A 5,107-nucleotide genomic window follows, 5' to 3' on the forward strand; every position below is an offset into this window, starting at 1 on the left:
TGATCATAAATATATAGATTCCAAGTTATACTTATAACTCAATTTAACTTTTGAAATATTATATTAACTTTGTATTTATTAAACATATAAATTTTAAAATATGAAGTGCCTCAAAAAATTAATTAGAAAAAAAATGGATATGCATCAAATTATCTATCATCATTGTGAAAACAAATTTTGAAATGTAATTGTAAAATTTATTTTTATTAACCATAGAAATTTTAAAATGTCAAGTGGAAAATAACAACAAAACAACCATTTATAAATTAGAAGTGATACATTTAGTTTAAATTAGAGATATCTATATTTGAAAAATAATAAATATTGAAATATAATTCTAAAATTTATCTTTGTTGAAGAGTGGAATCTTAAAATGTAAAGTGGATGATAAAATTAATTTGAAAATTTGATTGCGCATTCAATTATAGATATCTAGTTAAAAAATAAATTTTGGAATACAATTCTAAAATTCCGTTAGTGCCAAAAATAACAACACAATATAAATATATAAACATAAAATTGTACATATAACTCAAATTATAATGTCCATAATGGTGAAACAATGAACTTTGAAATGTGTTTGTGAAATATTAAATTTTGAAATGTAATTTTAAAATTTAAAATATGAAGAGAATATTTTTTGAAGATAACAAATGTAATTTGAAAATTTGATTAAATATGCAATTAAATAGTTATGTTTAAACTCAAAATTGGGCACATAACTGAAATTATAGACATGAATACTTGTGAACAAGTGAACTTTGAAATATATTTGTAAAATAGTAATTTTTGAAATGCAATTCTAAATTTTGTGTTGTCAACACAAAAAAAAATTAATCAAAATATGAAGTAGATTATAAAAAAAAAAAATTGAAATAGATGATGAATATAATTAGAAGAATAGATTATAAATTCAATTATAAATGTAGAGTACATCCTCAAATGTAATTAAAAAAAATCATATTTATTAAACATTTTTTTAAGTATGGAAAAAACAAAAAAAATATTAATATATAAATTCAAAGTTCCTTATGTTCATATGTATGAAATTATAAATTTTGAAAAATTATCTTTATTACACTTATTAAATTTGAAATATGAAAGAGAATAAAATAAATTAAGAAAATGAGATTACAAAATACATTTACTATAAAATTGGTTTTATGTAGATTATAATAAACAAATTCAATTGATTTTATAATTTATAATTTTATATAAATTATATACACTCAAATACACAATCCCATCTAACATAAATATATTAAATTAAATTCTTTTAATGAAATTCCAAAAAGTCATTTTTCCTTCAAATTATAAATACAATTCTAACACATATCCTATCACATCAATAGAATTTTTATTATTATCTCCTATTCATATAACATAAATACACTAAATCCAATTCTTTTAATGAAATTCCAAAAAGTCATTTTTTATTGAAATTATGAATACAATGGTAACACATAACTTATCACATCAATATAATTTTTATTGTTATCTCATATTCAATTTATTTTCCACATAACCATGATAACATGATTTTCAAAATCATAAATGGTGCAACATACATTCATTATTCTAACCATGATAACATGATTTTCCAAATCATAAATGATGCAACATACATTGATTATTCTAACTATGATAACATTACGAAATATAATGTTGAACTTTGAATGATAGATAAGATAAGATAAGATGATTCTATTTATGTCCAACTAATGACCACAAAGTAGGTCAATGCGGGAGAGCCAAAGTGTCTCTTATAAAAGTTACAATGCATAAAGTAAATTAACATGTGGCCCTAGCACAGAAGATCCAGGAGCTAATAGGTCTCAAGATTAGACCCATCTCTCCTAATATCTGAGGTTGAATGAACAACACTCAAGAAACTTTGTTGGCTCGATGAAGAGTCGATGGCAAGTGAAGAGTTTCGACTAAATATTTTCCTAGGGGTAGCATGGTGTTGAATGCTTGAGGACTTAGTTTGGCTCCCACAAACGGATCTGATACGGAACTGCATTGAGATCTCGTGTGGTAGGGTGAGGTCCCATGGATCCTCACTGATCTAGAGTCTCGATACGTAATGGTATCATTCAATCTCTTGGTGCCCGTGTCTGAAGGTAGTTCCCTGAAAAATGTGGTGATCCTCTGTGTGGGGTCTGGTTTGAGGCTGAAGAATATGTGCTTAGAACCTAGGAGCCTACTGCATATATAAGGCCAAACATCTCTCATTGGGATACCAGAAAAAGTCCATGAGAGTCCGAGAATCTCCGAACAAGCAATCTAACCTTCATCTAATCACGTAGTAGACACGACATCCAAGAACGAAGTACACCCTGGTCTCCACTTCCTATAAATGACATAACTGACAAAGGCTGTCTAGTCTATCCATATAGTTGTCTGTCTCTACCCAAAGTCTATGAGAACCTACTCCGAACTGGCCTAGAGGAATGCAAAGAGCATGCATCTAGTGGTGAAACTTATATTGGGTCGAACAATGAGCACCTCTCTCAACTCCAAGTACTCATATTAGAAAACCATCTTTGGGCGCAACCCTCTTGGACGATTGACCTAGGTGACCTTGACTCACTACCAGTAAATGTCCTCCATGATAATCTTGTTTATCTCATATATAATAATGACATCTATCATCTTTTAATCCTAAGTACAGTAAGAGATTAAATAAAATGTCCTCCATGATTACAGTACGAGATAAAAGTATGCACTACCTGTAAATGTCCTCCATGATATCTTGTTGAGCTCCTGTATAATAATAACATCTATGATATTTTGATCCTAACACTACTACATAAAGGGGGGTTTTAAGACAATATTTGGGTAAATTGTCTTAACTTGAGACGAAAAACAAACTTGTGTATTGTCTTAAATATTGTCTTTAAGTGGGTGTCTAAAAAATTATTGTCTTAAAAAAATGCCTCTTTAAAGAAAATATATAACACAAGCATTATTGTCTCTTAGGACACAATTTCATTTTTGTCTCTCTTGAGACAATTTCACTTTTGTCTCTCTAGAGAAAATAATTTTTTTATTTAAAGATCTCTTTTGTCTCTCTAGAGATAATATAAAACAATGAATCCAGAAATATATCACCATTGAAATAATTTGATATAAAAAACATTTAATTAAAATAAACTACAAAATCGTTGATTAATTCATGTTAGTGCACAGTGGAATCGAACCACCAACCTCCTGCTTTTAAGGCAGGTTCCCTTCCACTGAGCTAGCATACTTTAAATAATTACGTGAAGAGTTATGGCAATCCTGAAAACTACATTTATAGCCATTGATTTAAAAAAAAAAAAAAAAAAAAAACAAAAAAAAAATTGAGACATGATCTATAATCTTTATAAAAACTATAATCATGTAGACCATATTTTAAACTTACTAAAACTAGAAATTGCCCCAAAAGGTGCAAAGAGAGGCGAATTATATCTCTAGCAAAAAAATTCAAAATCTTCTATTAATATAGAGTTAAATGTTCATGTATGCAAGCTATCTTGCTATAGTAGCATATCCCTGTGTTGAGATTTCATTCCACGTTTATAAATCTTTTTCTTCATCTTCTTCTCCACACATGTATGTGTCTATTATTGTGTATATGCACCCATATAAAATTCTATAACGAAATGTCTTGATTTCCAAACGTAAAACAAATAGAATAATGATTTTTGAATCCACAATCTACGATTAAGTCGTTATCAAAGCAAAATATATGAAATGGAGTGGATATATTCTCTTGCACCTTTGCAATCAGTTTTCCCTACTTAAAAGTTAATAAACCCGTAGTATGTTTTTCCTTTGAATTTTAAGTTGGATAGATTCATGGCTCCATCCTAGCTCCACAATTATTGGGTCCTATATGGCTTGGGAGTTCCACACCAGCCATTGTTTATGACTGTGAAGAGTACTGATGACCGAAAACATGTGCTAAAAATTCCATCTATGTTGCTACTAAATGTAAAGGAATATCATGATAATGAAAAATCAATAGCAAGTTTTTTATTAAATAAGTGGACGTTGATTATAAAATGGAGAGGATGACATAATGGAAAACAAACTACTCTTCATTAGTCAATGTGAAGAAACCATGGCGCACACTCAACAAAATAGATAAGCATAACATGTGAAAAGCTGCAAACTATGAACTGTAAAGAAAAAGTTCAAAGAACTACTTACCACAATTTCTCCTGCGGGATCTATCCACTAGTACAAAGTACTTGCAAGAATAGCAGCAATTAGACCAATTGTGCTGGTGATCACATCAAAGAAATGATCTTGAGCATATGCATATCCATTCACAATCTCATTGGTAAAACTTTGAAAATACATTACGAGGAACAACTTCACAAATGTAACTCAAACCATAATCCCAACCACCCAATGCCATTTGCCACCATCTAAAGATAAACCATCCTCCTATGGAAATTAGGAAATAGAGTTAAAAAAAGTTAATTCCTTGTATGAAAACTGGAAAGATAGTGTGTCTCTCAAAATACAATACACAAAATTCTGACCATAAGGTACATGATAGATAAATCAAGAGTATGATATGAATTTTGGAGAAGCAAATCCATGCCTAATATTAGCTCAATATCATGGTAACTTTTAAGACAAGGAGTAGGATTTTAACTGGGCAAAAAAAAACAAGAGTATGTAAAATGATCTATTAAAAACATCACTATAAGATCTAGCATACAAGTAGGTCCCGAGAAAGGTGCATGGGTTTTTGATGTTTGGGTGTTGCAAGCCCATGCTTCCTTAAAACGAGATGTTTGATGTGATGCTGCAAGAAATTCAACAGCCACACATACAAGCTATAGAAAAATTGTATTATAATTCTACCCAAATAATGGAGATGATGACAAAGAGAGACCAAATCTTTATATGTCGAGGAGGATTGCTACTTGATACTCACCAAGAAGGTCTCACCCAAAATTTCATCTCTGTAGTATGTAGTGAGGAGGCTTGTAAGGTCACTTGAAACAACATAGCTGCCACAAATAAATGCTAGAGTTTATTTTATTTGCAAACAACAAGGACATTTTCTCCTCGTCCAACAAGCCATCCCAAATTTCATATCTTT

Source organism: Pinus tabuliformis, chromosome 9 (genome assembly GCF_031772625.1).
Source record: "Pinus tabuliformis cultivar Carrire ecotype Pingquan chromosome 9, CPIR1, whole genome shotgun sequence".
NCBI lineage: Eukaryota > Viridiplantae > Streptophyta > Pinopsida > Pinales > Pinaceae > Pinus > Pinus tabuliformis.